The sequence below is a fragment of the Stomoxys calcitrans genome, chromosome 3 (genome assembly GCF_963082655.1).
Source record: "Stomoxys calcitrans chromosome 3, idStoCalc2.1, whole genome shotgun sequence".
Classification (NCBI taxonomy): domain Eukaryota; kingdom Metazoa; phylum Arthropoda; class Insecta; order Diptera; family Muscidae; genus Stomoxys; species Stomoxys calcitrans.
The window spans coordinates 63,376,700-63,403,074 of record NC_081554.1 but is presented as its reverse complement, the minus strand read 5'-3'; the positions used below and the strand labels follow the sequence as shown (position 1 = coordinate 63,403,074).

General features: G+C 39.9%; 1 protein-coding gene and 1 long non-coding RNA gene across 11 annotated transcripts in view; one reads left to right on the top strand and one right to left on the bottom strand.

Annotated features, from left to right (window-relative positions):
- Positions 1-26,375, top strand: part of LOC106082527 (CUGBP Elav-like family member 2) — a 632,612-nt gene that overhangs the window by 462,896 nt on the left and 143,341 nt on the right. The window lies entirely within an intron of this gene.
- Positions 1,084-1,837, bottom strand: LOC131996368 (uncharacterized). The gene is made up of 2 exons (XR_009397817.1): positions 1,677-1,837; positions 1,084-1,624 (listed from the first exon to the last, which is right to left on the bottom strand). It is a non-coding gene; the product is annotated as an uncharacterized LOC131996368 (long non-coding RNA).

Below are 26,375 nucleotides of genomic sequence, written 5' to 3'. Positions count from 1 at the left end.
TGCTAAATGTATTGAAAGAAAAATCTTTATATCCCAAGAAAAATCCATATTCGGCAGTGATTAATAGTAGTCGAGATTTGTTTCTTTGGCATTTTTTTTTCGTTTGTATTTTGTTTTACATTTTGGGAAAACAAAATCTTATATATAAGTTAACAGTTACTACATTTCTGTTTTTATTAATTTGAGTGCTTTTACAGAACTGAATCAAAAATCTTAAACTTAGGTTGAAGTTGGTTGGTGCTGCTGTTGGCGCTGCTGCTGTTGGTTGGTGCTGTTGCTGGTGCTGCTATTGGTTTCTTGCTGATTGACGATTTTGTTATTGTTGTCGTCATGAGGTGTCAGGTTACCCGCTTTGCTGTGTTTGCTGTTGATCTGCGGTACTGGTGGATACGGATTGTTGACCCTTGCGTTAGCTGTAGAAATGCTTACATTTCATTACCATTACCATTTCATATTGTTGCTTACAAATCATGATGGTTCACTGTTTGTTGTTGCAGGCGGACAATGTTGACTGACAGCGGTCAATGAATTAATCAATAGAATCAGCAATTTTTTTGGTATCGAAATCCAATATAAAGAATTTTTTGTTTGGCTGACATCCCAGCAAACATCTTTGATGTTAACACCTCCCCTCTTAGTTACGAGCGTCCTCGATCGTAATACCGTTAGAAGTAAGGTATCTGAGATAATCTTGGTACGTCTCTTGGAAAGTTTGTTGAATTCGATGTCGGAACTGATAGTTGATTGGGAGGTGCTAGATTAACGGTTTCAATCAATGGGCGCTGCTTTCTTCTTAATTATTAAATCTAACTTTTTCCAACTTTTCTTAATTCTATTGATTTTTCTATTTCCTGAAGTTACAATTTTTAAATTCTTTAATTATTCACCAAAATTTTTTTCTCTACCAGAGTTTTCACATTTTTTTTCACTTTCGTACTTAAATTCTTCTTAATTATTAAATCTAACTTTTTCCAACTTTTCTTAATTCTATTGATTTTTCTATTTCCTGAAGTTACAATTTTTAAATTCTTTAATTATTCACCAAAATTTTTTTCTCTACCAGAGTTTTCACATTTTTTTCACTTTTGTACTTAAATTCTTCTTAATTATTAAATCTACGATTCACAAATTTTTTTTTGTGTTCACTGCCTACTTACAAATGTATCCCTATAAAGATTTTCCATACGTCCATGGAGGCGATTTCGTTGTCCTTTCGTTAAATCTACTTGGAGAATCGTCCGCTTACTTGTTGACGTGTGTTGAGCCGGTAGTTGTAGCTACAGCCTCTGTGGTCTTCTAGGGTGTTTTTTTGGTCCTTGGTCACAGCCTCCGGGTGCGTTGATGGATTGTTGGGCGCCAGTTAACAGTTACTACATTTCTATTTTTATTAATTTGAGTGCTTTTACAGAACTGAATCAAAAATCTTAAACTTAGGTTGAAGTTGGTTGGTGCTGCTGTTGGCGCTGCTGCTGTTGGTTGGTGCTGTTGCTGGTGCTGCTATTGGTTTCTTGCTGATTGACGATTTTGTTATTGTTGTCGTCATGAGGTGTCAGGTTACCCGCTTTGCTGTGTTTGCTGTTGATCTGCGGTACTGGTGGATACGGATTGTTGACCCTTGCGTTAGCTGTAGAAATGCTTACATTTCATTACCATTACCATTTCATATTGTTGCTTACAAATCATGATGGTTCACTGTTTGTTGTTGCAGGCGGACAATGTTGACTGACAGCGGTCAATGAATTAATCAATAGAATCAGCAATTTTTTTGGTATCGAAATCCAATATAAAGAATTTTTTGTTTGGCTGACATCCCAGCAAACATCTTTGATGTTAACATATATATTAAATCTTTTTGGACTTTAATATTTGGCCCTTGGTTGTGGTGCGCGGCGTGCAAAATGTTCAATACAAATGCAACACCAAATGTGTCGATATCATCAACAACATTTCCGGTGCTAACGTCATCATCGGCATCAACATCATTGATGCCGTCATCGTCAACGATGTCATTGATGCCGATATCAACGTCATCGTCATCGTCATCGTCATCGTCATCGTCATCGTTGGCGTCAACATCAACGGCATTGGCAACGGCAATGGCGAATTATGCAAATGCTTGCAGTAACAATAATAACAGGCCAACATCCAACTCCAGCAGCAACAACAACAACAACTACGAGACAACATCCAACAGAAACAGGCAATTACCGTTGGTAATTGAGAATTTATCCAATAATAACTGTTGCAACAGCCCCACTCTCAGTCTCAGCAACAACAATACCAGTTCTGCCTATGGTTGTGGTAGTGGTGCTGGGGTTGAAGTAGTCGATACTTGCAGTGTTGGTGGTCTAGACCCAGCAGGTAATGTCCACATTCCCAGTAGCAGCAACAATCATCCCAACACCAGCCTTGCCTCCTACTCGTTGGCATTAAGCAAGGAAATCAACTTGGTTACAAACACCAACACCAGTGCAAGCCTCAGTACTGCTGGTAGCAGCAGCAGCAGCAGCAGCAGCAATAGCAACAAATTCTCATTGGCCTTACATCCGTATGTCTCAACCGCAGCTGTGATAGAGGCAGCTGCCACTGCCAAAGCTATTGCCTCATCCTTATTTAACTCATCATCGTCTGTGTCCGCCACGTCAGCATCATCAACGGCAACGCCGTCGTCATCGTCATCGACATCGTTTAAACCATATCCGTCAATAAATTCCGCATATTGGCTGCCATCACCACATCCTTCTCCGTATACGATACCAGGTAAAGTCATAGTACAAAAGGAAGGCTATATTCACAGCTTACATAGCCACCACATGAATGAGACATTGGTTTGTGGGGGTGTGAAATGGAAAAATGGAAACTGGAATTAAAGGATAGAGCGATACATGTAAATCCATATATTTTCCAATCGTTTGATTTACTTTACAAAAGAACAAGGCACCTATATTAGGGGAACAGCGGGCAAAAAGAGGGATGGATCTGGAGCCAATAGTTATAGATGAGTGTTTATCAACCTCCCAATCAGGTGTTTCTTTTTTGTCCCTTCACCATTATGTCTGGGCTTCTTATCTTGAAGATGATTTGCAAAGGGATCTTGCCACTGAGCTGATTTCAGAGGTGAACATGTGTCGGCTTGCTCTAGAAAGAATGGGATTAAGGGATCCATTGTAGAGCTGGCAAACTATCGATAATAGTAACATTCGATATTTCTTATGATAAATATCGATACTATCGTTAATTTCCCATCACCTATATATCAAATGAAAATGAGAAGCGAAAATCAGGAGATCGATTTATATTGAAGCAATATCAGTCAAAGACCAAATAATACCAAATTTAATAAAGTCAGTTGGAAGTCATGAGAAAAATAGAAAAATCATTGAACAAACTTTGGCCCAATTGGATGAAAATTTGCGCCCTCTATAGGCGCAAAGTATCTTTGAGGATGCATTCAGTGTCGGATCGCTTATTATACCCACCACCGAAGGATGGGGCATATTCATTTTGTCATTCCGTTTGCAATACATCGAAATATCGATTTCCGACCCTATAAAGTATTGGGTTGCCCAAAAAGTAATTGCGGATTTTTTTAAAAGAAAGTAAATGCATTTTTAATAAAATTTAGAATGAACTTTAATCAAATATACTTTTTTTACACTTTTTTTCTAAAGCAAGCTAAAAGTAACAGCTGATAACTGACAGAAGAAAGAATGCAACTACAGAGTCACAAGCTGGGAAAAAATTTGTCAACGCCGACTATATGAAAAATCCGCAATTACTTTTTGGGCAACCCAATATATATATTCTTGATTAGCTTAAAAATCTAAGACGATCTAGACACGTCCGTCCGTCTGTCTGTTGAAATCACGCTAAAGTGTTTAAAAATAAAGATATTGAGCTAAAATTTTGCACATATTATTTTTTTTGTCCATAAGCAGGTTAAGTTCAAAGATGGGCTATATCTGACCATATCTTGATATAGCCCCCATATAGGCCGATCGTCCGATTTAGGGTCTTAGGCCCATAAAAGCCACATTTATTATCCGATTTTGCTGAATTTTAAGACAGTGGTTTGTGTTAGGCCCTTCGTCTACCTTAGTGAATTTGGCCCAGATCGGTACAGATTTGGATATAGCTGTCATATAGACCGATGCCCAGATTTAGGTTCTTCGTCCCATAAAAGCCACATTTATTATCCGATTTTGCTGAAATTTGGGACAGTGAGTTGTGCTAGGCCCTCCGACATCCTTAGTGAATTTGACCCAGATCGGTCCAGATTTGGATATAGCTGCCATATAGGCCGATCCTCAGATTTAGGGTCTTAGGCCCATAAAAGCCACATTTGTTATCCGATTTTGCTAAATTTTGAAACGGTGAGTTGTCTCCCTCCCACATCTTTCTTCAATTTGGCCCTGATCGGTTCAGATTTGGATATAGCTGCCATATGCACTGTTCTCTCGATTTAAGGTTTTGGACCCTTAAAAGGCGCATTTATTGTCCGATGTCGCTGAAATTTGAGACAGTTAGTTAAATAATGCCCCTTGACATACATGTGCAATATGGCACAGATTGGTCCAAATTTGGATATAGCTGCCATATACACCGATCTCTCGGTTTAAGGTTTTGGGACCTTAAAAGGCGCATTTATTGTCCGATTTCGCCAAAATTTGGGACAGTGCGTTGTGTTAGGCTTTTCGACATTTTTCTGCAACTTGGCCCAAATCGGTCCAGATTTATATATAGCTGCCATATAAACCGATCTCTCGATTTAAGGTTTTGGGTCCTTAAAAGGCGCATTTATTGTCCGATTTCGCCGAAATTTGGGACAGTTAGTTAAGTAAAGCCCCTTGACATACATGTGCAATATGACACAGATCGGTCCAGAATTATATATAGCTACCATATAGACCGATCTCTCGGTTTAAGGTTTTGGGACCTTAAAAGGCGCATTTATTGTCCGATTTCGCCAAAATTTGGGACAGTGCGTTGTGTTAGGATTTTCGCAATTTTTCTGCAACTTGGCCCAAATCGGTTCAGATTTGGATATAGCTGCCATGTAGACCGATATCTCGTCTTCTAAAGTCTTCTCCCCATAAAAGGCGCATTTTTAATCCGATGTCACTGAAATTTGACACAGTGACTTATGTTGACTTTTCGACATCTGTGTCGTATATGGTTCAGATCGGTTTATTTTTAGATATAGCAACTAAAAAGACCAATATTATGTTATGCACAATTGAACAATGACTTGTACTTATTAGTATTTGGTCCTAATCGGAGACCAGACAAAAACTAAAATATCGATAGTGCCATCGATTATTTGCCAGCTCTAGTCCAGTGTACATTTGTCACAATATTCTACTTATGAACACCACATAGCTAAAAATCCCTCTTCTCTCCTATATCTCATTCAGTAACGACATTTCTTGACTTTCGTTGCATTTTATTCAATAACATTTTATCATGCATCTTACGCTTCCTTAGTTACCACTGTGTCCCCTGATGGTTCTTGGAAACAAGAAGATATTTTCCATCAATCTATGAGAATGCACGGAGACATCTCCCGTTGTTCTTGCGGTGTGCTCGTGCATAAAGTTTTATTATGATCATCACATGATTTCAGGTCTATACTTGGCCGAACGAGCCTGTGGGCATATTGGCTGATGACTTAATCACACACCTGAATGTACTTCCCCTATTTGACCTCTTATCTTGTGTATTGAGATTTACTAAGAGGAGTTGCAGTTCATTTTCTTAATTTGTCACGTTTTCCAAGAGAAAAGCAAAAAATAGTGAAAATCCCCTTGAGATCCATCATCTGCCCAGACCGTGGTATTCCATGTTAGCAAGGCTTTTCTGTTTATTTGCCAATTTCACGCTGCAATGATGTGAGTGGTAAAAATGAGCATGTGGTATGAGAGTGTTGCAAAGGACATGGGGCCAAGAGTTCTCTATGGGAAAAGGAAAGGAATTCTTGTTGGTTGAATAGAATACAGAACTTTTCATGAAAACTAAGCCTCATACAGCTATTTTTGAAAAGGACAGGGTTTGTAAAGCTTATAATGGTTGTGTTTCAATTTCGCTCTACTCTGTGTAAATCAGAAGTAGTTGAGTGCCAACTTACTATGGATGTGTAGAGTGTATCAAGCTGAAATCCTTGCAATTAAATAACAGTGTTGGAATGGCTAAGTTGTAATGTCATAATGACGATTGGCATAAATATATACTCATACGGCCAGGCAGCCATTAAATCCCTGGAGAATGTTTTACTGAATTCAAAATCCACCTCGACTGTCGCATATCTCTTAACTAGAAGGCTGAACAGTTAAAAATTCACCTGTTCTGAAAATCATTCTGTTCTGGGCGGGCTACAGAAATATCCCAGGGAATTATTGAGCAGATGAGCACGGGAGACTAGAAACTACCTAACACATTGCAGGGGAACTGGAATCTGTGGTAATGACTCTAGCGAAATTGAAGTTTAATCCTCAGTATCAGGCCCGAAGAGCAACTAATGACATATGGTCACAAAGTGAAGGTTGTGAACATTCCACAATTATGTGGCCCAAACTAGACGAAGAGGTCTACCACTTTGCTAACGCTGGCTATAACAGACGTCTCAGTCATTGTGTCCGCCATGATAGGTCACTAGAGAGACTGAAGGTTGCTAGTGACAACTTTTGCAGAATCTGTGAGGATGTCAAGGAAGATAGGACTGCGAAACATCTGCGTGTGTGTCAGAAGGATTTCCACTTTAGGTAATCATTTCTTTGAGAACTTGTCTGATTTGGCCGATGTATACATTCTCAAGTTGTTCGGCTTTATAAGGCAATCTGGGCTTTATAAGGCCACGGTTGGAACTGGAAGGCATCTTTCCTCCCCTGTTCTTGTGGTATCATAATGGACGGAAACGTCTAAGTGAGTCCGATAGCGGACTACCACTTTAACCTATCCTAACCTACATTGGAAAGTTATTGTGCGATATAACACAAAATTGCACTGCGTAGAACTAAAATAAAAACAGTGAGACAATTTGCTTTGTGTATTTAAATTATTAGAACCGGTTACTGATTACTTTTCAATAATTATCGATAATTTTCCGATAATTATCCATAAGTTGACAAAATCGTTTTTGTTGTAGCCCCATTTTCATGTAGAGGTAGCGAACCTCGTCAAGCTCTTGTAGGTCAGCAAGCACGTTCCGCTCCAAAGGACCAATCGCCGCTGAAGCAAGGTAGCCATTGGTTTTTTAAAGACGACAATAATTCGCCTTGTCGTATCGAGCATCATAGCCACTCATCATTCGGGCAAGAACCGGTGCCGCCTGGCCTCTTACTAAGATTCTTCCCTCGATACCGCTAATTGTTCGCCAAAATCGCTGCAGCTACTCCGTATGGAGCATTGCACTATCTGCAACCAGTGGACGGAAGGTCACAGCCAAGCTTCTCGTGACAGCAATGAACACCAGACAGATGTGACCTCAATGTTCCAGCCTGTATGGTGCTCACAGCTATACCGTGCCGGGGCCAAAACCGTTATCAGTTTCGCCTTCTATAAGTAATAATCACGCTTATTATGAAAATGATCGATAATTATTTAATAGGTATCGATTACTTAACCAATAACTTGTACATAAGTTTTCAATAATTATCGATATTTTTCTGAAAATTATCGACAGCTTTCCAGCCATAACTATCAAAAGAAATTGTATTCTTTCTGTAATTATCAATAATTTTTGACAATTATCGATAGTTTACCAAAATCGTCACCAGACATGACATCTACAAGAAGTTAGAACTTTTAATTGGCTGTCCATAATTTTCCGGTAATTATCGATAACTTACTGAAATCGTCATCAGATAAGACTACTAAAACTTTTAATTATAATCTGCTTAACTGAGGCCAAAACCGTTATCAGTAATGCCTTCTATAAGAAATAATCACGCTTATCATGAAAATGATCGATAACTATTTACTAGGTATCGATTACTTAACCAATAACTTATACATAAGTTTTCAATAATTATCGATATTTTTCTGAAAATTATAGACAGCTTTCCAGCCATAACTATCATCAGAAATTGTATCCTTTCTGTAATTATCGATAATTTTTTAACAATTATCGATAGTTTACCAAAATAGTCACTAAAGATGACATCTACAAGATGTTATCACTTTTCATTAGGGGCCGAAACCGTTATCAGTTATGCCTTCTATAAGAAATAATAACGCTTATCATGAAAATGATCGATAACTTTTCAATAGGTATCGATTACTTAACCAATAATTTGTACATAACTTTTCAATAATTATCGATATTTTTTCTGACAACTGTCGTCAACTTTCTAGCCATAAGTATTATAAGAAATTGTATTTTTTCTGTAATTATCTATAATTTTTTGACAATTATCGATAGATTACCAAAATCGTCAAAAGACATGACATCTACAAGAAGAACCGGTATCAGTTATGCCTTTTATAAGAAATAATAAGGCTTATCATAAAAATAATCGATAACTTTTCAAAAGGTATCGATTACTTAACCAATAACTTGTACATATATTATCGAAATTTTTCTGACAATTATCGATAGCTTTCCATCCATAAATTTTATAAGAAATTTTATTTTTTTCTGTAATTATCGATAATCGTCACCAGGCATGACATCTACAGTCATAAGTTATAACCTTTCATTAGCTGTTTCCGATAATTATCGATAACTTCCCGAAATCGTCATCAGATGTGACTACTATAACTTTTAATTATAAACTGCTTAACCGGGGCCAAAACCTTTATCCGCAATGCCTTCTATAAGAAATAATCATTATTAGCATGCTTTCCAGCAATAACTTTTATACGAAATTATATTTTTTACTGTAATCATCAATAATTTTTTGAAAATTATCGATAATTTTTTTTGGTAATTATCGATAATTTTTTTTGGTAATTATCGATAATTTTTTGACAATTATCGATAGTTTACGAAAATCGTCACCAGACATGACATCTACAAGAAGTTATAACTTTTCATTAGTTGCTTATAATTTTCCGATAATTATCGATAACTTACCGAAATCGTCATCAGATATGACTATTATAGCTTTTAATTATTAACTACTTAACCGATTATTATCGACCCTTTAGTCGATAGTTACGTATACCCAAACCAATAATTATCGATAGCTTAATCGATAACTTAATCAATAGTTATCGATAGCTTAACCGATAATTATCGATGAATTATTTATTAAACATCACTATTTTCAGAAATGATTATGTTTAACATTAATAATTTTCTGTACTGTTCTATGAGGTGTTCAGTGTAATGTAAGTGTTTTACGTTGTGTACTATGTATCTAATTTGTACCTAGCTCTTATCTCTAAAGCTGCGTATGGCCTATGGTATTTTTTCAAGCTATCGACGATATTAATACCAAGTCTCTCTTACTTATCAACAACAAAAACACTGTATTTTATGAAGGAGATGCTGAAGATGCTTAAAGTTAAAAACGGACTTATTTGAGTAATATGAGTAATAAAAATTGCGCCCTCTATATACGCAAGGTATCTTGTAGGATGCATTCAGTGTCGGTTTATGTGTAATTTATGTTTATATGTTATGTGTAATTTATGTTTAATGTATTGGCGTCCAATTGTAGAAACAAAACGATTGAAATTTTGCTGAGGTATTAGTGATCCAAAGGAAATCACGATAGCGATCCAATGAAAATCATCTATGGAAATCACTATACCTTCTAAACGTCAAGACAATTCCCTTGAAATTTTGCCAGATAATTCTTATGGTTGTGCGTATGGATCCGAATCTATGCGTATGAGCCCGAAACAAAACAATATTCGGCCGTGTGTGTCTTCGAAGAAGAGCCAAATCCATTGAAATTTGTTCTTGGAAGAAGCAAATTGTCACCTGTTTTTTCGGCAAAACTGGTCATGTGGCGATGGTTCCGCTTGAAAAAAGTAGGACGTCTGATATGTCATGGCGTATCAAAAATCGCGATCCATCATGTCAGTCAAGGTGTTTTAAATAACAGCACACACTTGCTAACTTTTATAAGTTCTTAGCTATGCTATTCTTTGAATAGAAAGCATTGAATATGATCTCGAGATAGAATATATTCGAAAAATCCGGAAAAATAAATGCTGGTGAAATTTTCTCTAAGGAAAAAAATTCCAGTGAAATTTTTTTAAGAACAAAATTTCTATGAAATTTTCTTGAAAAACTAGATTTTAGTTAAATTTTCTTAAAAGCCAAAATTTAATGAAATTTTATAAAAGACAAAATTTTAGTAACATTTTCTGGAAAGTCAGAACCTCTGCCACCGTAGAGCAGAGGTTAGCATGTCCGTCTATGAGGCTAAACGCCTGGGTTCGAATCCTGGCGAGACCATCAGAAAAAATTTTCAGCGGTGGTTTTCCCTCCTAATGCTGGCAACGCCGTTCGGACTCGGCTATTAAAAGGAGGCCCCCTATCATTGAGCTTAAACTTGAATCGGACTGCACTCATTGATATGTGAGAAGATTGCCCCTGTTCCTTAGTTGAATATTCATGGGAAAATTTTGCAATTTTACTCCATTTAGGAACAGGGGATACTACTCTCATATCAATGAGTGCATTCCGATTAATGTTTAAGCTCAATGATATGGGCCCTTCTTTTAGTGCCAAAGTCCAAACGGCGTGCTGTATAGCAACATAACTTGGCAGAGAAGTTTCAACATGGCAGGATACCTCACAAATGTAGGCTGCATTAGTAAGGGGAAAACTATCACTGAAAATTTTTCTGATGTTCACGCCGGGATTTGAACCCAGGGTTTCGGCGTCATAGACGGATATTCTAATTACTGCGCCACGGTGGCCTCCCCATAATCAGTTATAGCTCCCATATAAACCGATCCCTCAATTATCCTTGTTCTGCTCCTTGTAGCTTTAAGTTTTGCCTGGGTTGGCAGAAATTTGGTACGTAGAGTAAACTATGCCCCTCAACTTAATTTATTTTGCAATTTTTGTTTGTTTCCCTTTCAAGACGAGCTCAATGATCGGACATGCAAATGGAAAAGGAAAGCCAAAGATAGCAACACACACCAACCACTTTGGGACGCGTTTCGTCTTTGGTTAGAAGACTTTTCAACCATATTAGGTGTGATGGCTTCAAGGGCCATGCGTTGGTATTTTGTATTTGAATCGTATTAGTAGCGAAAACGCATCTATGATACAATTACCACATTAACCAAGCTCGATAACCCTGCTTATTAGCTGTACTTTTCCCAATGCATGTATTTTTGTGTAATGACAGACCTGCTGTCTGTGGCAAATTACACTTGTTGGAAGTTGTATTGATGGCTTCGAACGCGTAGACAACAGCAATGGCTCTCGCTGTTGCTCCGTGTGCCTAGGTTCGAATTCTGGCCGAGCTCTGCCGAATTTTTCATTTTTCAAGTTTTTTTGCCTATTAGGGCACAATTATTAAATTTTAAAATTTTTCCACAATCCTTGGTGGTGGGTTACCACGATTCGGCGCGGGCAAACTTATCCCACTTTTACTTTTTTTCAATTAAATTCTTCGAACGATTTACTTCACTCTATAAATATTTCACATTGAATAACACTTTCTGATTTTCTTTTCTCTATTTGCATATTTGCGCGCCTCCAATAGCAACTGACTTGCAAATTACAATTTTTTAATGCAATTATCTCTTGATGAAGTTAAACCTACAGATCATCGTTAATGCGACCCAACATCCACCATCCTTAAGTATGTTCATGTGGCTGACAATGGTCGTTGCATTGTGGGCAATATCCGGTGGGTGCGCTTGTCACAGCTCGTATTGACTTAACAATGTGTCCTTTACATTTGCATAAGAATTTACGATGACAAGTCTGCAGGCCCTTATCGCACGGTGATGATGTGACAGTTATGAGCCATAAAAAAAATCGTTAATAAATGAAAATGAAAATTAATACCTTTATTGCCAGTAAATATTTAAGTAGGGCTGTTCGTTATTGTAAATACGCCGAAACAGAGAGACAAAGAGAGAGAGAGAGAGAGGTGGGGTTTATAGGGACGAACGTCAATGCAAAAGTCATTCGATATATGGCCTGTCATAATGAAAGAAAATTAAGTAGGGGTTTTTATATGTCACAAATTTTAATGAACATTGGCAAATGAATTAAAACCAAATGAAATGCCCCAATGACAGCCAGCATGCCAATGCAACAACTTCCAAGGAGAAAATATCAAAAAAAAAAACATTGCCGCTCAAACAAAATGTCAGTTAAAATAATTCAATTTAAGCTGTTTTAAGTCCCGGGAGATAAAATCATATTTTGCTCTTAAGGCGCCAATATTTACTTGATTATTCTGTGCTTGACTTTTAATAAACTGTCCATTAAATATGTCCCTAGTAAAGCCCTTAATAGAATTTCCTTTAAAGTTTTTTTTTTTTTTGCTTGGCTTACTATCCAATAGTTGTCGTATCTAAAACAAATACTCGAAATATCATTTAATCCTGTAATCCACTCGTTGGCCATTAAAGTAGTGCTGGCTATACAAAAAAAAGCGAGGAAGCAAAGTAATATCCTCTGTTAAAGTGAATTTCATGAAAACTATTTTGCACTCATTTTTTATGGCTACAGTTTATCCCATGAACTGTTTGCATATACTGTACAGTACACTGAGAGAAATGGCGTAATTTAATAAGCATACCTTATTGGGCGAGAGATATTCGTGTACAAAACTTTGGTACCATTTTGTATATAAAGAAAATCATTCGTAAAGTTATTCCCTCAAAGCGAAAGGTCGAAATGAGTTTGGATTTTTGGGAATTTGTACTTAAATGGTAGATCACTACGACATTTTTTAGCTTAGTGCCCGAAAAAACTCGTATATAAATAGTTTTATTTTTATTACGAATATTCATTAACGAGGGCTACTATATAAATTTCTGGCCGGGCCGAACCTTTCGTCATAATACGGCGAAAAATGCTCAATTTATTCCGATCTTCATAGGCTATATTCAAATCTGGACCGATCTGGGCCGTAATGAACAGGAATGTCTAGGGGCCTAACACAACTCGCTATACCAAACTTCAGGGAAATCGGACTATTATTATTGGCCCAAGGCCGTTATTTGAGAGATCGGTCTAAATGGCAGTTGTATCGAAATATAGACGGATCTTAACCATACTCGGTGCGAAAGTCGAAGGGTCTTACGCGACTCATTGTGCCTAATTTCCGCGAAATCTGTTAATAAATTTACCTTTAATGGGCCTAAAACTTCAAATCGGTATATAAGGCAGCTATATTTGAATCTGGACCCTTCCGGGCCGTATTGAACAGAAATTTCGAGGAGCCTAACATAACTCGCTAATCCAAATGTCAGCGAAATCAGACAATAAATGCGAATTTTATGGACATAAGGTTTTAAATCGAAAGATCGCCCTATATGGCAGCTATATGCAAATCTGTACCGATCTGGGTCAAATGAAACAAGGACGTCGAGGGCCTCAACAGAATTCACAGACCCAAATTTCAGCGAAATCGGACAATTAATTCGCCTTTATGGGCCTAAAACCCTATATCCAGAGACCGGCCAATACGGCAGCTACATGTAGTGGGGCCTAACGAAACTCACTGTCCCAGATTTCTGCGAAATCGGATAATAATTGCGACTTTTATGGGCTTAAGACCTCAAATCGGCAGAACGGTCTATTTGACAGCTATATCTAAATATAGTACGATATTACCCATATTTGAGTCGGATGTCGGGAGGCTTAAAACAACTCAGTGGTTCAAATTGCAGCGAAATTGGATGATAAATAAAGCTTTTATGGGCTTCAGAATCTTTATCGGGAGATCGGCAGCTATATCTAAATATGGACCGATCTAAACCATATTTGGGTCAGTTGTCGGGAAGCCTTAAACTACTCACTGTTTCAAATTTCAGCAAAATTGGATGAAAAATAGAATTTTTTTGGGTATTAGACCCTTTATTGGACATTCGGTCTATATAGCAGCTATATAGACCGATTCGCCGATTTAAGGTCTTAAGCCCATAAAAACCTCATTTATTATCCGATTTTGCTAAAATTTGAGACAGTGAGTTGTGCAAGCCCCTTCGACATCCTTCTTTAATTTGGCCCAGATCGGCCCAGATTTGAACATAGCTGCCATATAGACCGATCTCTCGATTTAAGGTTTTGAGCCCATAAAAGGCGCATTTATCGTTCGATTTCGCCGAAATTTGAGACAGTGAGTTCTGCTAAGCCCTTCAACATTCTTCCTCAATTTGGCTCAAATCGGTCCAGATTTGGATATAGCTGTCATATAGACCGATCTCTTGATTTAAGGTCTTGGGACGATAAAAGGCACGTGTATTGTCAAATTTTGCTTAAAATTGGGGCAGTAACTTGTGTTGGGCCCTTTGACATCCTTTTTCAATTTAACTCCGATCGGTCCAGATTTGGATATAGCTGCCATATAGACAGATCTTTCGATTTAAGGTCCAGCGCCCGTAAAAGGTGCTTTTATTGTCCGATTTTGCCAAAATTTGGCACAGTGAGTTTTGTTAGGCCCTTCGACATCCTTCTTCAATTTTACCCAGATCGGCCCAGTTTTGGATATAGCTGCCATATAGACAGATCTTTCGATTTAAGGTCCTGCGCCCGTAAAAGGTGGATTTATTGTCCGATTTTGCCACAATTTGGGACAGTGAATTTTGTTAGGCCCTTCGACATCCTTCTTCCATTTTACCCAGATCGGCCCAGATTTTGATATAGCTGCCATATAGACCGATATCTCGATTTAAGGCCTTGGACCAATAAAAGGCGCATTTATTTGGCACAAAGAGTTGTGTTGGGCTCTTCGACATTCTTCTCCTTCCCCCCCTTCGACATCCTTCTTTAATTTGGCTCAAATCGGTTCAGATTTGGATGTAGCTGCCATATAGACCGATCTCTCGATTTAAGGTTTTGGGGTCATAAAAGGCGCATTTATTGTCCGATTTCGCCAAAATTTGGGAGAGAGAGTTGTGTTAGGCTTCTCGACATTTTTCTGCTGCTTGGCCCAAATCGGTTCAGATTTGGATATAGCTGCCACGTAGAGCGACATCTCGATTTAAAGTCTTGGCCCATAAAAGGCGCTTTTATAATCCGATTTCACTGAAAATTGACACAGTGACTTATGTTAGGCTTTTTGATATCCGTGTCGTATATTGTTCAGATCAGTTTATTTTGAAATATAGCTACTAAAAAGATCACTATTTTGTTATACACAATTGAACAATGACTTGAAGTTATTAGTATTTGGTTCAAATCGGAACATATTTTCATATAGCTGCTATGGGGCGTAACTTACTTTTCTTTATTGGCTACGACAGAATATTTGTTCCACTAGCCGAATGTAGAATAGCGTTCCAAGCGCCTCGATTTTCTGCGCTCATTCTAAAATCTCTGACACCAAGTTTCGAGGTGTCTCCCACAACTTGATCTTTCCATCGAGCATTTGGTCTTCCCGGTTTGCGTGTACCACCGTGTTTACCTTCAAAAGACTTCTTTGCTGAAGCTTCTTCATCCATTCTGACAACATGACTTAGCCAACGCAGCCGTTGTATTTTGATGCGTGTAACTATGCTATCGTCGTCATACAGCTCGTGGTTCATACGTCGCCTATATTCTCCGTTAACACAAACTCCATATATTTTACGAAGAATCTTTCTCTCAAATACTCCAAGCACTGCATCATCTGCTTTCACAAGTACCCATGCTTCACAACCATATAACAGCACGGGTAGTATCAGTGTCTGGTATAGTCTAATCTTCGTCTGTCGAGAGGTGGCCTTGTTTCTAAACTGTCTACTTAGTCCAAAGTAGCATCTGTTTTCCAGTGTTATTCTTCGCTTAATCTCAGAACTGGTGTCATTCGTTTAGGTTACTGCGGTGCCGAGGTAGATAAAGTTACGACTGTCTCAAAGTTGTGGTTCCCAACTTTCTCCATTTTCTTTATTTGCTCGTTTGTCCAAAGTGTTTTGGGAGCTGAAACCATCCATTTCGTCTTATGTCCATTTACAGCCAGACCCATTTTCACTGACTCTCTTTCGATTCTTTCAATGGCTGCAGTTACTACTTCCGGTGACCGACCTATGATATCGATCGATGTCGCTATGGGGCGTAAGGTATGCGTTTTTTATCGGATTTTGGTGATTTACATATATACTCGAGGTGTTTTTTCAAAGTATCCTACAGCATGATTTCAACATTTTTGCATGCGCTCATACCAATTGTGGTAGTACTTTTTAACACTCCGATTTTAGCCTTAAGGGCAAATTTTTTTTCCATGTACCTCAATCTCTTGCGTCACCAATCCACTGTAGTAAATATGTGTCATTATAGTTGAGGCGCTGGAGTTTACAGCAGCAGGACGACTTGTGTGCGATTTAGGTGTATTGCGTTGTTATTTTAATTTGCATAAAATACAACATCCTAACTTAGCCACCTACACTGAAACATTCACACTCCTACCTACAGAGTCATCTTTACTTGTGAAGGGATATGAAATGTCCTTGTTGGCTGGCACCCCATGCATTTTCAACCATTTCACTTTTATTCATCTGAATTCCGCCAACAGCCTGAGTTAACATTTAAGTGGGAGTTACCTTAGTGCCCCCTGGGACTTGGTGTATGAGAACAGTGATGAGAGTGTTGTTAGATGTTTTACAAACATATTATTGGCAATGTTTTTCTCCAACAGAAGTCGAACCATGGAAAGGTTAGGTTAGGTTTAACTAGCAGTCTGCCATCGGACTCACTAAGACGTTTTTGTCCATTGTGATACCACAGGAACAGTAGAAGGAATATGCCTTCTAGTTCCTACCGTTGAACCATCCAGATCGCTTTAAAAAGCCCAACATCCGCTAAATCAGACAGGTTCTCAAAGAAATGAGAACCTAAAGAGGAACTCCTTCTGACTGCCAGTGCGGGACATTCACAGAGGAGTTGTTCTATAGTTTCTTCCTCTTCGATGTCCTCACAGCTTCTGCAAAAGTCGATACTGGCATCCTTCAGTCTGTCAGCATGTTTTCCGATTAGACAGTGACCTGTAATGAAGGACACAATGACTGAGACATCTGTTCTAGCCAATAGTTTTGGAATGCTCACAGCCCCCGTCAATCATTCGTTGCCTTTCGGGCCTGATCCTGAAAACTTAGCTAACATGTCGTTAGAGGCATACCCATGCTAACACTGGTACTCGGCCAAGGACCTGCGTTATTTGTCATACAAATTTGAATTATATATTGGTTGCCCAAAAAGTAATTGCGGATTTTTCATATAGTCGGCGTTGACTAAGTTTTAAATGCATTTACTTTCTTTTAAAAAATCCGCAATTACTTTTTGGGCAACGGAGATCCGGGCGATCATGGAATGCGTGAAGTGGTGTGGTGCCAACGCGAGGACGTCGAGTGTGAACATCTTTACCGACCGTAAAATTGCGGAAGGTAAGGTCACTAGCAGTCTTGCAGTGTAAGAAAGAGATTAACGCCTTCTCTGAGGTGGCAAAATCCGCATCGTTTGGTTGCCGGGCCATAACGGGTTAAGGGGAAATGAAAGGGCAGACGATTTGGCGGTGAAGGCCATAGGCCTGCCGTCAATAAACTTGGTTAACCTAACTAAGACTTTCGGGTCGACGCAGTCCGAGTTAAGGGAGTGGGCAACGAATGCGCATGCAACATTGTGGAACAGCGAAACGGTCGGTAGGACGGCGAAAATCCTAGGGGGGGATCCAGATCGTGAAAAGACGAGGCTATTACTGAAAGGAAGCTAAAAAGAGGTCAGTATAGCTATTGGTATCATAACGGGGCACATAGAACTACGAGCTCACTTATGTAAAATCGGTGCGGCAAGTGATAACATGTGTAGGGCATGCGGGGAAGATGATGAGACGTTGGAGCATTTCCTTTGTCATTGCTCGGCTTTCGCGTCCAACAGATACCGGTACTTGGGTGTAGACACAATATCAGACATGAACTAACTAAGGGGAGTGGGAGTTGGAATTCCCAACTGAAAATTTTCTTTTTTAGAGGATGGTTTTTAGAGCGCACAACAAGCCGTTTACTGGCTTAGGGGTATGTCCATAGTGGCATGGGGCAGATTAATATATGCACCCTCTTTTCAACCTAACTTAACAGTCCATTGAGTATCCCAGTTATTCTTATGTATGATGCCCTGCTCTTCTCCCTTGTCCACAACTGCCATCACCAAACTGTCCCCAACGACATTAGCAAAGGTTCTTGGACCCATCTTGCTATTGTTCGCCTTGTCGAACCATATATGAGAATGAGAATTTTTTTAGAAGGGAGACCCAAAGATTTTATTGTTTGTGATGTTACTGAAAAGAAATTGCCAGATCAACAGATCCTTGAATATAGACTTCGCAGCCATTTATAGGCGTTTCCAAGTTTGCTGAAGGTTTCGCAAATTGACCCACAGCTAGTAAGAAGACCATAACCACTGCAGAATGTTTAGATGTTTTCCGCAGGATTTTTGAATTTTCTTCTGATATTTTAACTTCAAATGCTAGCACTTTGGAGCACTGTAACTTTAGCCCAAGACCAAACCCATTGGTCCTTAGTTTTTGCTGCCGCATACCATACCCACTGATAATAATGGGACACTGGCTGATGCTATAAGAATATGTAGGTTGGCCAACGTTGCAATGGCATAAATTGTGGCGAAATAGTCTAAAGTGTTAGAGAAAATAGAGGTGCATTTTTGCAATGCCATGCTGTGTTGCGGGCAATTGCCGCAGTCGCTAAAGCTGCCGTGGTACTAGCCGGCTCTAATAGTACATTAAACCATTTTCAAATGGGGCTACTAGAACATGGCAAGTGAAAGTTTTGCATATGGAAAAGAGAAACCATTGCACACACACACACACACACACACACGCACACACACTCGAAGAGAGTCAACAAGCCCTCCTCAGTTAGTATAAAAGTGTGCAGGTGATGCAACTATTTTGCACAAGTGCTAGTTGCTAAAATAAAAAGTAGGAGGTCTTTGCTATGTGTGTGTGTGTGTGTAATTACAGACACAGAATGTTGTAGTTATTGCTGCCATGGCTACAACCACCACTGCACTGGCAATTATAACCAACAAACCCACTTTAGATGGTGTCCTTTTGGTCAGTCCTGCTGTGTTGGTGTTGTTTATAACTGGATTTAAACGTAACAAGCGGCCAGCCGGTCTCTGACTTTAAAGAGAGGATGCCTTTAAATGGTGCCTGCAGCGTCTATTTTATTGGTTGTTGTTTCTCTACTTCTATCCACTTTTTTTTTCTTTTTTGCTTAGTTTCACTTTCTAGCCATGTTGGTGGAGTAAATTATTTGAGGTCAAATGAAATAAATGATTTTTTAATTCAGACTTAATTGCTGTCTTAAATTGATAAACACACTCACTCTCACACACACAGACATGGACTTGCTTTTCTATGCAAACTTGGCTACAATTTTAGAATATAAGATAAATTGGTTGGCTATTAGTATTCCTGTTCCAGCACCTTAGAGGGCTTTAAGGAAAACAAATGACTTCAGATGGTTAACCACCAGTTAAGTTGGTCAAGGTGGTCTACTTATCGTAGAGAATGTTGCTACCATCGCTTGCCATTTGTCAATGATGAAAATCATGGTGGACTTTTTATTTGCCTTCTTTTTGAGGGTGAAATGAGCTGATTTATTGTAGTTTAATTGATTTCCCCCCCTTTAAATGTCGGTGAGAGTGTGTGTTCGGTTTAATTTAACAAAATTTTGTGAGATTATTTCAAATCCTTGTGGCATGACCTTTCCGGGGGTGATTAGTTTTTGGTGAAATTTTGCTTTAAACTGTTTATTGTTGTTTGTTTTTGTCGTCCATAGTGCTATAAGACATTTAATTTCAAAATTTGTTTAAAATTGTCCAAAAATCTTAAGGGTAAATTGATTTTATGAATAAGCTGCAAGCCTGTTAAGAGGTAAGCTAATTGTTTGTATGTGTTGTGCTTTGAGACTAAGTAATCACGATATAGAAAAAATTTTGTATACATCTTGTATTTAGTAAACATTTAAAAGAAACTCTGATTTAAAAAAAAATTCATTGAAATCTTGCAAAATTTTTACGAAATTTTCACCAATCTTTTTTTATACCCTCCACCACTCTGTTTGTAACACTTCGAAATATGCGTCTGAGACCCCATAAAGTATACATATCCTTGATCTTCATGTCATTTTAAGTAGATCTAGCCATGTCCGTCCGTCTGTCTGTCTGTCCGTCCCTCCGTCCGTCCCTCCGTCCGTCCCTCCGTCCGTCCCTCCGTCCGTCCCTCCGTCCGTCCCTCCGTCCGTCCCTCCGTCCGTCCCTCCGTCCGTCCCTCCGTCCGTCCCTCCGTCCGTCCCTCCGTCCGTCCCTCCGTCCGTCCCTCCGTCCGTCCCTCCGTCCGTCCCTCCGTCCGTCCCTCCGTCCGTCCCTCCGTCCGTCCCTCCGTCCGTCCCTCCGTCCGTCCCTCCGTCCGTCCCTCCGTCCGTCCCTCCGTCCGTCCCTCCGTCCGTCCCTCCGTCCGTCCCTCCGTCCGTCCCTCCGTCCGTCCCTCCGTCCGTCCCTCCGTCCGTCCCTCCGTCCGTCCCTCCGTCCGTCCCTCCGTCCGTCCCTCCGTCCGTCCGTCCCTCCGTCCGTCCGTCCCTCCGTCCGTCCCTCCGTCCGTCCCTCCGTCCGTCCCTCCGTCCGTCCCTCCGTCCGTCCCTCCGTCCGTCCCTCCGTCCGTCCCTCCGTCCGTCCCTCCGTCCGTCCCTCCGTCCGTCCCTCCGTCCGTCCCTCCGTCCGTCCCTCCGTCCGTCCCTCCGTCCGTCCGTCCCTCCGACCGTCCCTCCGTCCGTCCCTCCGTCCGTCCCTCCGTCCGTCCCTCCGTCCGTCCCTCCGTCCGTCCCTCCGTCCGTCCCTCCGTCCGTCCCTCCGTCCGTCCCTTCGTCCGTCCCTCCGTCCGTCCCTCCGTCCGTACCTCCTTCCGTCCTTCCGTCCCTCCGTCCCGCCGCACGTCCCTCCCTCCTTATTAGTGTTTTGGTTCGAATATCGATGGGTCTTATAAAACTCGCTGTTTCGTGTTTCGAATTGCAGTGCAATCGGGTAATAAATATGCCTGTTATAGGCTTAAGACCCTTAATCGGCATATCGATCTATATGGCTGCTATATGTAAATATGATCCGATATATACGACATTTGGTTAGGATGTCGAGGCCCCTAGTACAAACCACTGTTTCAAATTTCAGTAAAACCGGAGAATAAATGCGCCTTTTATGGTCTTTAGACCCTGAAGATTGGTCTCTGTTGAAGCTATATCGAAATATTGCCCGATCTAGACCATATTGAGAACAGATGTTGGAAGTCTTGATACAACTGTTTCAAATGTCAGCAAAGTCAGTTAAAAAAAGCGCCTGTTATAGACCTAAGCCCATAAATCGGCAGATCGCTCTATATGGCAGCTATATCCAGATATCTTCCGAGCAGCTATATCCAAATATGTTTCGAGATATTGGCGGGTCACATTATGCTAAATTTCAGCGAAATCGGGTAATAATTGCACCTATTATAGGCTTAAGACCCTAAAACACCCGATCTGTCTATATGGCAACTATTCTCCGATATTCTCCGATGTGGCCCATTCAAGATCTTAACCTGCGCATAAAAGAAATACGAGTCTGTGAATATGTTCAACTCAATAACTCAATTTTTAAAGACTATAGCGTGATTACAACCGACGGACACACGGATGGACAGACGGACCTAAAGACATCGTTGGGTTAGGTTAGGTTTAAGTGATACCACAGGAACAGAAGAAGGAAGATGCCTTCTAGTTCCTACCGTTGAACCATCCAGATCGCCTTAAAAACCCAACAACTTCCGAACGTTTACCTCCGCTAAATCAGACATGTTCTCAAAGAAATGATAACCTAAAGTGGAACTCCTTCTGACTGCTTGTGCGGGACACACACACATAAGGTGTTCAATAGCTTCTTCTTCTTTGATGTCCTCACAGCTTCTGCAAAGGTCGTTCCTGGCAACCTTCAGTCTGTCAGCATGTTTTCCTATTAGGCAGTGACCTGTCATGACGGACGCAATGACTGAGACATCTGTTCTGGCCAATGACAGCAAAGTGGTAGACCTCTTCAAGTCTAGATTAGGCCACATAGTTTTGAAATGCTTACAGCCCCCTCCTTGTGACCATCTATCATTCGTTGTCCTTCGGGCCTGGTCTTGAAAACTTAGCTTATATGTCGCTGGAGGCGTACCCGCAGATTCCAGTTTTCTTGAAATGTGTAGGGTAGGGAAGGGAATTGTACACGGGGAATTGTAAAGCTCGTCCGCTTTACAATTCCCTGTGATATCTCCGTGGCCCGGTACCCAGAACAGGGGAATTTTGAACTGTTCAGTCATCTCGTTGAGAGATCTGCGAGAGTCGAGGGCAGTTTTTGTGTTCGGAATTACGTTCTCCAGGGATTAGTCTTTCCACCACATCCTTAAATGCAAATATATCCGTTAATTCACACTGCAGTGGTCGCGTAACCTTTTCGATATGACCAGTTTTAGGTCTTTAGAGTACACCTCAAAGCCCACGTGGTTGTCTAGCTTCTTTTTTGTCCCAAGTTTTAGCTTTTTTTTTGTCCCAAGTTTTTCGATATGTAGAACCAATTTCTGGCATGTCTATCAACTGGAATAACCTATCTATTCTAATTTTTAAACAATGAACAATTTTAATACATATATTTCCAATTTAAACAGCTCGGCTGTATTACTTTTTCTAATGAAACCGCAGAAATGATTTTATGCCTGGAAGCATTACAAAACTATTTGCTTCCTGCTCTACTTAAATTTTCAAATTCATATTCCAAACTTTTCTCATTCAGCACTAAACAAAAGGACAGAACAAAAACATCAATAGTTCATATTTGTAATTTTGCTTTCAATATACAATCCACTTTCAAAACTAGAACATATTTTAAGCTGATAATACCGAAAATATTTCGGGGTCGATAGTGTGGTTGAATTACCATCCTCGCAGAGAAGTAGTTTCTATAGGCAGTTAGTTGGCATATGCAGTTCGCACCAATAAAATTTTATGATAATGACACGAATCAATTATAAATCAAAGCCTAATGTGCATGGAAAATACCCTCAATTCGATACGGTATGGTATGAAAGTCTGTATGTTGTTGAAACATGTGGAATGGCAACAGTGAATAAAACCCAGGCAAAACACTTATAGAAATTGCATAATTTTCCCACAAAATCCTTTTATTTTTACTGCTGTTGTACTATGAGTAGGCATGGGCTAATGGAGGTGTAGAAAAGAGAGGCCTTTAAATGGAACATGGTTTTAATGCCCCTTACCATAGGATAGGGGTTTACTTACTTCGTCATTCCGTTTGTAACAAATCGAAATGTTGGTCTAAGAAATCATAGTGTATATATATTAGGGTGGGTCGATTCGATCGTATGGCAAAAACTTAAACTCTATGAAATTCTAAGAAAATTCTCCGTGCGATTTGGTAAAAAATTGGGGCAACTGCGACAATTTAAGAGAAAATCGGGCGATATGACGATCTAAGACGATCTAGACATGTCCGTTCGTCTGTCCGTCTTTCCGTTGAAATCACGCTACAGTCCGTAGAAATAGAGATATTGAGCTGAAACTTTACACAGATTCTTTTTTTGCTCATAAGTAGGTTAAGTTTGAAGATGGGCTGTATCGGGCTATATCTTGATATAGCCCCCATATAGACTGATTGGCCGATTTAGGGTCTTAGGCACATAAAAGCCGCACTTATTATCCGATTTTGCTGAAATTTGGGACAGTGAGTTGTGTTAGGCCCTTCGACATCCTCCGTCAATATGGCTCAGATCGGTCCAGATATGGATATAGCTGTCATATAGACCGATCCTCCGATTTAAGGTCTTTGGCCCATATAAGCCACATTTATTATGCGATTTTGCCAAAATTTGGGACAGTGAGTTGCCTTAGGCCACACAACATCCTTTGTCAATTTGGCCTAGATCGGTCCAGATTTGGATATAGCTGCCATATAGACCGATCCTCTGATTTAGGGTCTTAGGCCCATAAAAGCCACATTTATTATGCAATTTTGCCAAAATTTGGGACAGTGAGTTGTCTTAGGCCACACAACATCCTTTGTCAATTTGGCCTAGATCGGTCCAGATTTGGATATAGCTGCCTTATAGACCGATCCTCCGATTTAGGGTCTTAGGCCCATAAAAGCCGCATTTATTATCCGATTTTGCTGAAATTTGGGACAGTGAGTTGTGTTAGGCCCTTCGACATCCTCCGCCAATATGGCTCAGATCAGTCCAGATATGGATATAGCTGTCATATAGACCGATCCTCCGATTTAGGGTCTTTGGCCCATATAAGCCACATTTATTATGCGATTTTGCCAAAATTTGGGACAGTGAGTTGTCTTAGGCCACACAACATCCTTTGTCTATTTGGCCTAGATCGGTCCAGATTTGGATATAGCTGCCATATAGACCGATCCTCCGATTTAGGGTCTTAGGCCCATAAAAGCCACATTTATTATGCGATTTTACCAAAATTTGGGACAGTGAGTTGTCTTATGCCCTTCCACATCTTTCTTTAATTTGGCCCTGATCGGTTCAGATTTGGATATAGCTGCCATATAGACCGATCTCTCGATTTAGGGTCTTAGGCCCATAAAAGCCGCATTTATTATCCGATTTTGCTGAAATTTGGGACAGTGAGTTGTCTTATGCCCTTCCACATCTTTCTTTAATTTGGCCCTGATCGGTTCAGATTTGGATATAGCTGCCATATAGACCGATCCTCCGATTTAGGGTCTTTGGCCCATAAAAGCCACATTTATTATCCGATTTTACTGAAATTTGGGACAGTGAGTTGTCTTATGCCCTTCCACATCTTTCTTTAATTTGGCCCTGATCGGTTCAGATTTGGATATAGCTGCCATATAGACCGATCTCTCGATTTAAGGTTGTGGGTCCATAAAAGGCGCATTTATTGTCCGATGTCGCCGAAAATTGGGACAGTGAGTTAAGTTAGGCCCCTTGGCATACTTCTGCAATATGGCATAGATCGGTAAAGATTTGGATATAGCTGCCATATAGACCGATCTCTCGGTTTTAGGTTTTTGGGCCATAAAAGGTGCATTTATTGTCCGATGTAACTGAAATTTGAGATAATGAGATGTGTTAGGCTCTTCGACGTCTTTTTTCAACTTGGTCCATATTTGATCGGTCCAGATTTGATTTTAGCTGCCATATAGACCTATCTCTCGACTTAAGGTTTTGGGCCCAAGAGAGGTGCATTTCTTGGGCCATATGGGTCCATGTTTTGATATAGCTGCCATATAAACCTACAGGGCGCAATTCCTATCCGATTTGGCTGAAATTTTGCATGAGGTGTTTTGTTATGATTTCCAACAACTGTGCTAAGTACGGTTGAAATCGGTTCATAACCTTATATAGCTGTCATGTAAACCGATCTGGAGTCTTGACTTCTTGAGCCTCTAGAGGGTGCAATTCCTATCCGATATGGTTGAAATTTTTCACGACGTGTTTCGTTATGACTTCCAACAACTGTACCGAGTATGGTTCTAATCGGTTCATAACCGGATATAGCTGACATATAAATCGATCTTAAATCTTCACTTCTTGAGCCACTAGAGCACGCAATTCTTAACCGATTTGGCTGATATTTGGCATGAGATGTTTTTTGTTTTGATTTTCAACAACTGTGCCAAGTAATAGTAAAGTGAAATCGGTGCATAACCTGATATAGCTGTCATATAAACCGATCTGGGGTCTTGACTTCTTGAGCCTTTAGAGTGCGCAAATTCTATCCGATTTCGTTGGAATTTAGCATGACGGGTCTCGTTATGACTTTCAACAACTGTGCAAAGTATGGTTTAAATTGATCCATAACCTGATATAGCTGCCATAGAAACTGATCTGGGATCTTGACTTCTTGAGCCTCTATAGGACGCATTTGTTATCTAATTTGGGTGAAATTTTGTACAACGGCTTTTCCCATGACCTTCAACATACGTGTCAAATATGGTCCGAATCAGTCTATAGCCTAATTCAGCTCTCCTTTAAAACGATCTCCCTATTTTACTTTTTAAGCCCCTAAATGGCGCAATTCTTATTCGATTTGGTTGAAATTTAGCACAATGGCATCTATGTACTATGGTTTTGTACATTCAAGACAAGTATGACCCGAATCGGTTCGTGACCTAATATAGCTCCAAAAGCATAGCAATTCTTATCCATTTTCCTTTGTTTTCGGTTCGA